Raw genomic sequence first — 12,229 nt, forward strand, 5'->3', positions numbered from 1 at the left:
AACTGGACTCAGTATTCCAAGTGCAGTCTAACCAAAGTTTTATAGAGCTGCAACAAGATCTCACGACTCTTAAACTCAATCCCCCTGTTAATGAAAGCCAAAACACCATATGCTTTCTTAACAACCCTGTCCACTTGGGTGGCCATTTTAAGGGATCTATGTACCTGCACACCAAGATCCCTCTGTTCCTCCACACTGCCAAGAATCCTATCCTTAATCCTGTACTCAGCTTTCAAATTCGACCTTCCAAAATGCATCACCTCGCATTTATCCAGGTTGAACTCCATCTGCCACCTCTCAGCCCATCTCTGAATCCTGTCAATGTCCTGCTGCAGCCTACAACAGCCCTCTATACTGTCAACGATACCTCCAACCTTTGTGTCGTCTGCAAACATTCTGACCCATCCTTCAATCCCCTCATCCAAGTCATTAATAAAAATTACAAACAGTAGAGGCCCAAGGACAGAGCCCTGTGGAACACCACTCACCACTGACCTCCAGGCAGAATATTTTCCTTCTACTACCACTCGCTGTCTTCTGTTGGCCAGCCAATTCTGTAACCAGACAGCTAAGTTCCCCTGTATCCCATTCTTCCTGACCTTCTGAATGAGCCTACCATGGGGAACCTTATCAAATGTCTTGCTGAAGTCCATATACACCACATCTACAGCTCGACCCTCATCAACGTTTCTAATCACTCGATATGGTTCCTCAAAGAACTCGATATGGTTTGTGAGGCATGACCTGCCCCTCACAAAGCCGTGTTGACTGCATTTAATCAAGCCACGCTCTTCCAGATGGTCATAAATCCTATCCCTCAGAATCCTTTCTAATACCTTGCAGAAACAGACGTGAGACGTACTGGTCTGTAATTGCTGGGGATTTCCCTATTTCCTTTCTTGAAGAGAGGAATTACATTTGCCTCTCTCCAGTCCTCAGGTATGACTCCAGTGGAAAGCAAGGATGCAAAGATCTTCGCAAGGGGTGAAGCAATTGCATTTCTCGTTTCCCAAAGCAGCCGAGGACAAATCTGGTCCGGGCCTGGCGACTTGTCAATCTTAATGTTTGACAAAATTTTCAGCACATCAGCTTCCTCTATCTCTATCCATTCCAGCATGCACACCTACTTTTCAAAGGTTTCATTCACTACAAAGTTCGTTTCTTTCGTAAAGACAGAAGCAAAAAAGCAAAAAGAGAATGTTAAAAAGCATTTGCAACAATCTTCAGCCAAAGTGCTGATTATATGACACATCTAAGACTCCTCCGAGGACCCAAGCATCACAGTTGCCTGTCTTCAGCCAATTTGATTAACTTCACATGACATCAAAAAATGGTCGGAGGTACTGGAACTGCAATGGCCATGGGGCCTGACAACAAAAGGTAATAGTACTGAAGACATATGCTCCAGAACTCGGCACATTCCTAGCAAAGCTGTTCCAGAACAGCTGCAATATTGGCATCTACCCAATAAATTGGAAAATTGCCCAGGTATGTCTTGTACACAAAAAGTCCAACCCAGCCAATTAGCATACCATCAGTCGACTTTTGTTCATGAGTAAAGTGATGGAAGATGTCACCAATAGTGCTATCAAGCAGCATGTGCTTTGCAATAGCCTGTTCAATTTGGGTTCTGACTGAGACACTCAACTCCTGACCGCATTATAGCCTTGATTCCTAAATGAACAAAAGAGCTGAGGTGAGAGTGACTGTCCTTGACATCAAGACTGCATTTGACAAGGTGTGGCATCAAGGAGCCTGAAGAATACTGAAATCAGTGGATCAGGGAAAGCACTTTACTTTTGCAGTCATACCTGGCACCATCAGTTGTAATTGTTAGAGGTCAGTCATCTCAATTCCAGGACATTGCTGCAGGCTTTCCTCAGGGTAGGGTCTTTGGCTTTATCTCAGCTTTCAACTACTTCATCAATGACCTTTCCTTCCGTATAAGTTCAGAAATAGGGGTGTTTGCTGGTGATTGCCATTAAGCAGAAACTGAATTGAGCTAACCATATAAACACAGTGGCTAAAAGAACAGGTCAGAGGTTACGAATCCTACAGTAAGTAATTCAACTCCTGACTCCTCAAAGCCAACAAGAAGGCACAAGACTGGAATGTGTTAGAATATTCCCCACTTTTTGCTTGGGTGATTGAAGTTCCAACAATACTCCAGACGTTTAATGCAATTCAGGTCAAAACTACTTGACTGGCACCACACCTACAGATATTCACTTCCTCCACCACTGTCACTCAAGTAGCACCAGTACATACCATTAACAAAATGCACAGCAGAAATTCACCAAGCCCTCTTAGACAGCATATTTCAAACCCACGACCACTATTATCTAGAAGGTCAAGAGCAGCATATACAAGAAAACACAACTATCTACGAGCTCCTCTCCAAGCCAGTCACCAACCTGACTTGGAAATATCTCACTATTCCTCAGTGTCACTTGGTCAAAAACCTAGTACTCTCTCCCTAATAGCATTGTGGATCTACTGACAGCAAATGGACTGTAGTGGTTCAAGAAGGCAGCTTACCCCCACCTTCTCAAGAGCAACTAGAAATAGGCCCAACCAAGGATGCCCATTTCACGTGAATGAATAAAAGAAACATGCTTACTGAGTCACTGTGTGTTTCCAACAACTGGGCTTTTGTTTCAGATTTTCAGCATTTACATTTTCTTTGTGGTGCACTTCCACAGATTTTTAAATATACATAAATTCTTTCAACCATAGCTTTCATTCTGAATATTTGGCATATCTAAAAATTGCATGGACATGTCAAGCTAAACATGAAAACATCAATGCCTTGATATTTTTGGCTAATCTTTTGACTGTAAGGGCACATGTTTTTAGACTCAGGGCTCATGGTGTGTCATAACGTTCCAACTGTTTGAGATATTACAGCAGTCAAGCTTCACTCTGCCTGCTATCAGAATAATTAGCTCATTTGACTCGGCATTAAATCACCTGTTGTTTGACTGTAGGGATCCCGGTGCATCTGTGGCTAGTACAACCTACAGTTTATCTGCATTTCTCAAAGACAGCTTGCAACTGTCACAAGGGAAAAGCACTCCTGTCAAAAGGAGAATTGACATGTTGGAGAACTAACATGTTTCCATGGGAGACATATGTCACAAAGGGAATGGAAGCAGGAAGCCATGTAATTCAATTCAAGGAATTGTCCCTTTCTTTTATTTTCATGGGATATGCGTGTCACTGGCTAGTTCAGCACTTCCCTAATTGCCCAGAAGGCAGTTAAAGAGCCAACCACATTGCTGTGGGGCTGGTGTCACATGTAAGCCACATCAGGCAAGGATGATAATTTCATTCCCCAAGAACATCCAAGGCAGAATTCAATTCAGAAAATAAAATGGGCTACAAATGAGAAGACAGCAGGAAAAAGAAAGGCCATAGTCTGCAAAAAGAGTATGCAGAATCCATCAGCAAAATAGAAAACTTAAGGGACCAATGGGCCCCATAAGGGGCTAGGGTGCATCATCACTCCTGGTATTTTGATTTCATTTTCATAAATTTTACTTATAAGTTTTGTTACTGCGCTCCACTAGGGGATCTCTAACCTGTTTAACATTTACTGTGAAAGAGTAGAAAAGTCCATGTCAGGGAACAGATCATGATGGCAAGATAGCATCTTGTCAAACATTCATTCCTCTTGATTAATCTTGATTAATTAAGAAATCTCAGATTATGAGCAACAGATTGAAGTAAACGTAACACCCCGTATCTCAAATGTGTTGAAGGTTCTGAGGTAGAGTGTGACATGGGTAGACCAAGGTCTGGATAGTGACACACACAACAAAGCAATCACATCTACAGGCTAATTGGCTAAATTGGGTACTTAGGTGATATATAGTCCAGAGAAAATGTTATGAAAGGAGGAATATGAGAATTGTAGGACATGCCAGGAAAACTACTGGCAATGTGAAATGCAATTCAATGCTTAGGATGAACAAATAAGCCCATAGTCTGGCAAGATGGGCACTGCGATACTCAATTTTGCAGTTATTTTTTCCTAGTAGTAAACTCTCACAATATTATTTAACTACTAAGTACATTTCAGAAGGTGAAATGTAGGAAAGGTGTCAACTAAAATAACACAACAGCAATGTGATAAATGACTAGGTTTCCTGAATCTTATTTTCACAGAAGCAGCAGGAGCTATTTCTTTAGAAGTATTTTATTGAAATCTACTTTTGCATCAATAAATCTAATGTTGTTGCTAGTTGAAGCAGGTGACAATTCTGAAAACATTTAATCCCGACCAGACAAAATAACAGACAGTTTCAATAGAGGGGTTCCAGTTTTGTTTTTCTTGCCAATTTGAAGCATTATTCTAAATTACATTCGTGTGTGATTGATATTCTGAAATCAACATTTTGTACCAAGATCAAAAACTAACCAGCACATATGCATTGGTTTGAATCATAATGGGGCAGATTATAGATATTTACCTGAGTGTACTGTAAGGGTGAATGACGAAAGTATCTACATTTTTGGCGCGCTCACATTCCTTCAGAACAGCGTCTTCACTGCCAAAAATATAGAGAGTCAGTCTATTTATTTGAGGTTGTTGTAGGCGCTCTTTAAGTTTTCTAAACGATCTAAGTAGTCTCCGTCGAATACGCGTTAACACGGCTGTTTTAATCTGTTTCTCATCATTCAAAACGTCTACACAGATTGATTCAGATCTGTCTAAAGGGGTATCTATTTTTTCTATTTTAATCATCTCTTCGTCAACGACCAAACTACTGTGAATTATTTTTACTTTGGCTTCTGTTTCGCTGTCATTTCCGGTCACCTGCTCCTCGCCCTGACTACGTTCGCCTTCGAGATCTAGTTGATCTTCACCTTCATTCTTTCCCACATCTTCCATTTCCTGATCATTTTCATCCTTTCCTGCGTCATCATTCTCCACTTGCTCACCACCTTCATCAATTCCTGCACTTTCACCCTCCATTCTTTGACTACCTCCATCAATTCCTGCATCGTCACCTTCCTCTCTCTGACCACCTGCGACAACTCCTGCCTTTTCACCCTCAGCTCTTTGACTACCTCCACCAATTCCTGCATTTTCACCCTCCGCTCTCAGACCATCTGCATCAATTCCTGCATGTTCACCCTCCATCTTCTGACCATCTCCATCAATGTCTGCATTTTCACCCTTCATTCTTTGACTATTTCCATCAATTCCTGCATTGACTTCTTTTACTCTCTGACCATCTGCATCAGTTCCTGCATTTTCACCCTCCACGCTCTGACCACCTCCATCAATTCCTGCATTTTCACCCTCCACTCTCTGACCACTTCCATCAATGTCTGCATTTTCACCCTCCACCCTCTGACCACTTCCATCAATGTCTGCATTTTCACCCTCCACCCTCTGACCGCTTCCATCAATGTCTGCATTTTCACCCTCCACCCTCGGACCACTTCCATCAATATCTGCATTTTCACCCTCCACCCTCTGACCACTTCCATCAATGTCTGCATTTTCACCCTCCACTCTCTGACCACCTCCAGAAATGTCTGCATTTTCACGATCCACTCTTTGACTCTTTCCATCAATTTCTGCATTGTCTCCCTCTAATCTCTGACCACCTGCATCAACTCCTGCACTTTCACCCTCCACTGTCTGACCATCTCCGTCAGTCCCTGCATTTTCACTCTCGGTATCTCCATCCTCAATGCTTCCCGCATCCTGCCCCTGTAACTTAACCCTTTTTGTTGTCGACACACTCTCCTCAGGATTCCTGGACATATTTTTGTCCTCTGCCTTCTCCTATGCCACTTTGGTTTTCTGCGCGTGCGCTCGGCTGTCAGGACATTTTATTTACTCGCCGCTCGAGCCCAACGGCCACAGGTGGCGGGCTTTTTAAAAAGACACTGGAACGCGTTCTAAAAAAGACAGATCATAGTCAGCATGGTACTTTTTAACTGCAGTTATCGAGAGAAAGCAAGTGGGGAATGATAGGATTTTGAAGATAAAATAGGTTGGTTAACTTTCCGAACTGGGACAATTTTCATGGTGTTCCACGAAAACAGGTAAATACAGAGAGTTTAATCACTTTTTTATTCAACACATTAAATTCAGCTCATCGTAATTCAGTGTAACTTCATGACATACAGGTATTACCTATGTGATAAGGTACCATTTCATGTATTGTCAAAAGTCCAGGTGTTCAAGTCAAGATGGATACAGGCCAGTATATTTAAAACTGTTAGGAGGGCTTTCAGAAATAATCATTTGAGACAAAATTAAGTTATTGGAACTCGAGTCACAGCAATGTACAACACAGAAAAAGGTATTTCATTGCATCCATGCTAGTCAAAAACAAGAACCTAACTGCTCTAATCACATTTTTCAGCTCTTGGCCCATAGCCTCGTATGCCTTGGCATCACAAGTGCACATTTAAATACTTCTTAAATATTATGAGGGTTTCTACCCCTTTTGCCCTGAGTCAGTGAATTCCAGATTCACAGCATCCTCTGGGTGAAAAGGTCATCTCCTCTAAATAATCTTCCTCTTAAATCTATGTCTCCTCATCAATGCCACTCATAAATTTTATACATCTCAATCATGTCCCCTCTCAATATCCTCTTCTCTACAGAAAACAATCCCTGTCTATCCAATCTCCCCTCAAAATTGAAATTCTCCAGCCCTGGCAACATCCTTGTAAATCTCTTCTTCACCCTCTCTAGTACTATCACATCCCTCCTATAATGTGGTCTAATCAATGTTTTATATAGTTCCAGCATGACCCCCTGCTCTTAAAATCTATGCCTCAACTAATAAAGGCAAGTTTACCACATGCTTTCTTAACCATTTTATCTACCTGTCCTGATACCTTAAAGTATATCGAATCCTCTGATTCTCAGTGCTTCCCAGGGACTACCATTCATCATGTTTTCCCTTACTCTATTTGTCCTGTCCTAGTGCAGTGTAGATTAAATATGAACGCCGGTATGGATTTGTTAATAATAAATTTAGTCTGTGATGAGTGAATTGCTGAGGACAACACTAAGGTGTACTTCCAAAATGAATTTAATGAAGGCACATTATAGGTTTGCAAGTAACACAGAAACTTGAGATATAAAAGGGACAATGGCAATGTGGGTACATAGTTGTATAATTGGTTGACAATAAAGAGAACAGTGGTGAATGGCTTTTCAGACTGAATGAAATTATATTGTTGTGTTTTTCCTAGATTAGTAATAGAATAACTTGTTCTCTTTTTATATTTTGAGTTTGCCAAAAACAAAATACTGCATATGCTGGAAATCTGAAACAAATACTGAGAATGTTGGAGAAACTCAACAGGTTTGGCAACCTCTGTGGAGTGAGAAACAGAGTTAAAGTTTTGAGTCTAGTATGATCTTGACTTGGAGTTGGGCACTTTGGGCACAATTTACAGAGACTCAAAACTTGAGCTGTAAGGAGGATAGTGATTGTTTCAAGAGAATTATAGATAGGCTAGTGGAATGGAAGGACATATGACTGATGAAATTTAACACAGCGAAATGCAAAGTGAAACATTCGCTTCAAAGCATGAGGACAGGACACCACAGAATCCTTCAACATCATCATAAGAGTACAGCAATGCTCTTCATTCCTTTTCCTCTTGTTCATTGATTTCATCATGATGGAGGTGATGATGACTTTCATATCCCATGGCAAAGCCACTGTTTGATGAAGCTGGATTTTGCAGACAACATTGCACTGCTAGCAGAAGAATCATACATGCTCCAAGACATGACCACCAGTTGGTAGGGGTGTGGCTTCAGGCTGTTTTACATAAAGTGGCAAGGCTAATGTTATTTCCTATAACTTCAGAAACCGGATGTGGATATTATGGTATTGCAGAAAACAGTCATTATTATGCACACATATTATATTCCTCAGGCACATGTATGTCTATGTTAAAATTTACATACTAAGTTACATCAAGTGATCCAAGTAATGGAGTATAACACCTTTATATCCTTAATCTCATGCTGCAATGCAGTATTGAGATCATGAGCATGTCTTTTAAAGCTATACTAACATACTGATTTTGAGACAGAACACCTGTCTTGAGGGTAATAGTGCCAGGGTTGATCTACATATTAGCTGTAAGAAGACGAAGTCAGTGACAATCAGATGGCAACAAGACCCTCCTGTAAAAAACAAGAACAGAACATCAAGGATGTCAATCACTTCTTCTAATTAGGAAGCAACATCTCCAGGAAAGGCAGCACAAAGATTAATGCCCACACAAGAATTAACAAAACGGTCTTCCAGCGACTGCACGCAGTAAGGACAACCAACACGATTGACATAACTATTAATCTGCAAATCCAAATGTCCATGGTAGTACCAAGAGCAAACTACTCCAACGAGAAATTGAAAAGAGCAGTAAAAGTGTCACAAAAGTTGGACATCTTTCACCAGCATTGCCTACTTAAAATCCTGGGCCTCAAGTGGACAGACAGGATCACCAACAATGAAGTGCTAAAGAGGATTGGTCAGAGGTTTCTGCATGGATATCATGATGGGAGAGATGATAGAGACTAGCATGAATTTCAGGCACAACATGATGTCGAACTCTTTTTCAGTCATCTTCACCTCAATGCCCATTTGTTTGGACAAGAGTTCTCTCCCTGTCCCATAGACTCCTTTGCCCGGCTCCAACACTCTCCCTCGACCTGGATCCCTCTCTCTGGCCTTCCATCTACATTCAACCTGTTCATTGAGAACTGTCAACGTGACACTGGTCGCTCTAATTCCTCTGCCCTACTCACCCATTCCAACCTATTTACCACAAAACTGACTGCACTCTGTGTGTTCAGATCCAACCTTGACATTGTTATTAAGCCTGCCGATAAGAGTGGTGCTGTTGTAGTCTGCCATACTGACTTTTACATTACAGAGGCTGAGTGCTAGCTCTCAGATACCTCCTATTATCTCCCCCAAACCATGACACCGCCATGGAATATCAGTCCATTGTATCAACTACAGTCACTAACCTCATTTCACCTGGTGATTCCCCCCGCCCCCCCAAAACTGCCACCAAGCTGATAGTATCCCAACCCTGCACAGCTTGCTTCTACCTCCTTCCAAAAACCAACAAACAGCACTGCCCAGACAGACCCATTGTTTCTGCCTACTTCTGCCTCAGAAAACTAATCTCTTGCTACCCTGACTCGGCCTTTTCTCCCCCGACCAATCCCTGCCCACTTACATCCATGATTCCTCTGATGCTCTACGCCAGTTTTGGAATTTCCAGTTTGCAGGCTCCAGCCGCCTTGTCTTTACCATGGACATGCAATCCCTCTACACATCCAAACCCCACCAGGATGGTCTCGGAGCTCTCTGCTTCTTCTTGGAACAAATGCCCAAACCTTCCTCACCCATCACCAACCTTCTCCGCTTAGCAACGTACTTTAGAAAACATGTGATGGTGTTAGAAGAGTTGTAGTAAAAAATTATAAGAATGATTTGGGGGATGTGGATGGATTGATGAAGCCATTGAAAGGAAGTAGAGGCACTCAAAATTTTTAAGGAATCTGAAGAGAGAGACAAGAGAAACTGCTTTCATTGGTCCGTGTGTTTGCCAAAAGAAACAAAGCTGAGATGACGATAAACTTTTTCAGGTAGCAAATGGTTACAATCTGGGATGTACTGCCTGCAAAGTTGATGGAGGCAGATCCAATTGTGGCTTTCGAAATGAAATTTAGCCTGAAAGAGAAAGAAATGAAAAATTACAGGGAAAGGATAGGATTGTGGGACTTGCAGGATTTTGCAAAGAGCAGCAAGGACTTAAATAGCTTGTGCTGTAATTATTTTATGGTTCTATAAATGAAGGGTATTCAGAGCATCATTTAGTTGTAGATAAATTCCCTGAGGATTCACTCTACTCCAGGGTAATTTGGTATTCTTTGATGGGAAAGGGGAGAAAATTTGCTTGAATTTGTTGTTTGGTATGTTTGGAACACTTTAGGATTGTGTTACATTTGATGATCAAAGAAGATTCCTCCAGGTTAGAATTACAATTCAATAGGTGATCAACACTTATTTATGTTGCATGCATACTTTGCCTTTAAGAGACTTTACCTTTAAGGACTATTGTTGTTAAATACAGAGGAACCTTGATTATCCAAACAACACGAGCAGGGAGCATTTTGTTCGGATAACTGTATGCCGGATAATACAGTTGATTCAAGCATCGGGACCTAGCGGTCTTGTTCAGATGATGTGAAATTCAGATAATCGAATGCCGGATAATTGAGGTTCCTGTGTATATACCAGATCGCGATGCTCTCTACCAGTCAATCAGCCTGACTGTGCATAAATGTGCAGGCTTTACAAAGACAAATCAGTTGCTCTCATGATATTTGTTTCGGTGATTTGATTTGGTTTATTGTCATGTGTACCTAAGTACAGTGAAAAACTTTGTTTGCAAGCAGTACAAGGAGATCATAGTAAGCAAGGATATATTGATCATAGGGTAAAGAAAGCTTGGACAGAATGAGGCATACGGGTTACATTGCACAGGATGTGCACAAGGTAACATCAACATTAACAAGATCAACATTCTTTGAAGTTAGAGATCCATTCATTAGTCTAATAACGGCAGTGAAGAAGCTGTTCTTGAACCTGCTGGTGCGTGTGTTCAAGCTTCTATATCTTCTGTCTGACGAAAGAGGTTATAGGAGAGCACTGCCGGGGTGGGATGGGTCTTTTATGATGTTGGCAGCCTTTCTGCAGCAACAAGAAGTGTAAATAGAGTCCATGGATGGAAAACAGGCTTCCATGATGGTTTGGGCTGTGAACACAACCTTCTGTAGTTTCTGGGCAGAGCAGCTGCCGTACCAGGCCATTATGCACTCAGACAGAATGCTTTCTATGGTGCATCTGTGAAAGTTGGTGAGGGTCCTTATGAACACGCCAAACATTCTGAGCTGCCTGAGGAAGAAGAGGCATTGTTGTGCCTTCTTGACTGTTGCATCTTCATGGGAAGTCCAGGACAAGTTATCGGTTATCATCACTCCTAGGAACTTGACACTCTCAAGCATCTCAACTTCAACTCTGTTGATATAGATGGAGATGTGGTCTCCTCCTTTCTTTCTGAAATCAATGTTTGACAACATTGAGAGAGAGGTTGTTTACATTGCACCACGTCATCAAGCCCTTTATCTCCTTTCTGTATTCTAACTCATCATTGTTTGATATTTGTGTTATTGTTTTAAATAAACCATGCCACTGAGTTAATAAATTTTTGAGGAGTGACTGATTCTTAGATTAATGTCATTAATAATAATTTCCATGGGTGCCTTTGATGTTCAATGGTGAGGAGTAGTGTTTGTATTTACCACTTTGGGATGGATTAAGTCATGGAGAGAATGGGTGTTAGGATTAAGTTCCTCAGGCAATACATGCAGGTCTAACTGGAACATTGTGACCCACCTAGCATTTTAATATCAAATAATTGACATTTCATGACCAACTGTAGTTAAATATCTCAAAAGAGTGAGGGAGATATAAGAAGGGATAGGATGGAGCTCGGCAAGAAGCAACAGATGAAAATTGATTCCATTCACTAAGTTTGGTTGATCTTGAACTGCTGAATTAGTTAATTAGTTTTTTCTTGCCAAGTATATCAAGCAAGAAGCCAGAACATCAGTCATGCATTAAACACCTTTTTGGACACTGTCGGGGGAAAATGGCTCACCAGGGGAAGGCTGGAGTAGCTAGGTTCATGACACTGTGGCTGACTCTGCTGTACAGAAGGCGGTAAAAAGACTGGAAGGGCTATAGTCCGAGTGGATTCAATTGTAAGGCGGGTAGATAGGAGGTTCTGTGGTCAAGAACGAGACTCCCGAATGGTATTTTGCCTCCCAGGTTCATGGGTCAGGGATATCTCAGATTGGCTGCAGGACATTCTGAAGGGAAAGGGGGAACAGACAGCTGTCGTGGGGCATATAGGCACCAATGATATAGGTAATAAACGGGATGAGGTCCTACATGCACAATTCAGAGGTAGTAATCTCAAGATTGCTACCAGTGCCACGTGCTAGTCAGAATAGAATTGAAAGAATAGGCAGGCTGAATGAGTGACTTGAGAGATGGTGCAGCAGGGAGGGGTTCAGATTTTTGGGACATTGGGACCAGTCTACACCTGGGCAGGACTGGAACCAATGTCCTCGGGGGTGCTTTTGCTAATCTGTTGA

At 41.7% G+C, this 12,229-nt stretch overlaps 1 long non-coding RNA gene across 1 annotated transcript in view; it reads right to left on the reverse strand.

Annotated features, from left to right (window-relative positions):
• Positions 1 to 10,528: 10,528 nt before the first annotated feature.
• The window catches only part of LOC148148530 (uncharacterized), a 30,639-nt gene continuing 28,938 nt past the window's right edge, over positions 10,529 to 12,229 (reverse strand). Inside the window, exon 3 of the long non-coding RNA XR_015758753.1 lies at positions 10,529 to 11,126. This is a non-coding gene — a long non-coding RNA (uncharacterized LOC148148530). The remainder of the gene's footprint in view (positions 11,127 to 12,229) is intronic.

Source organism: Chiloscyllium plagiosum, unplaced genomic scaffold (genome assembly GCF_037043375.1).
Source record: "Chiloscyllium plagiosum isolate Xiang-an unplaced genomic scaffold, Cpla_swu_hap1 HiC_scaffold_12, whole genome shotgun sequence".
In the NCBI taxonomy this organism is placed as follows: domain Eukaryota; kingdom Metazoa; phylum Chordata; class Chondrichthyes; order Orectolobiformes; family Hemiscylliidae; genus Chiloscyllium; species Chiloscyllium plagiosum.